The sequence below is a fragment of the Atta colombica genome, unplaced genomic scaffold, assembly GCF_001594045.1.
Source record: "Atta colombica isolate Treedump-2 unplaced genomic scaffold, Acol1.0 scaffold175, whole genome shotgun sequence".
NCBI lineage: Eukaryota > Metazoa > Arthropoda > Insecta > Hymenoptera > Formicidae > Atta > Atta colombica.
Window position 1 is genome coordinate 697,830 of NW_017259266.1, and position 501 is coordinate 698,330.

Consider the following 501-nt stretch of genomic DNA (forward strand, 5'->3'; position numbering starts at 1 on the left):
ATATATAAATAAAAATACAAGATAAAATAAATCAAATAATAGTTATTAGTATCAGATGAGGAGCAACATTTAACTCCGCTAGTAAAATAAGTTGCATTAAGGGACGTCGAGTATTATTAGATTATTTCAGCTCAAGTAACCGCGTAATTGCATTCTACATCACGTTCAAGGCCATCGGATTTCAGAGGATTTTTGCGCGTGCACAATTTCTTCGAGTGACCCACATTTTATATTCAATGGTGTCACTCAGAGCGATATGTCAAAATGCAAATGTCGAATGAATAATGAAACTGCTAATATTAAAATTCATCAAATGTCCTCAAATAGCCTGTATAGCTGATTAACGACAAAGTTATAGCTTGGATACAAATTGTGATATGTCATTAATATCTGCATTCTTGTATAAAAATACTGTTTAGTAATAATCTTTATAGTGTACGTATTACCCACACACACACACACACACACACACACACACACACACACACACACACACACACA

The 501-nt window shown here is 33.5% G+C and overlaps 1 protein-coding gene across 1 annotated transcript in view; it reads right to left on the reverse strand.

The window, feature by feature from the left end:
- Positions 1 to 501, reverse strand: part of LOC108686332 (DNA fragmentation factor subunit beta) — an 8,882-nt gene that overhangs the window by 7,101 nt on the left and 1,280 nt on the right. The window lies entirely within an intron of this gene.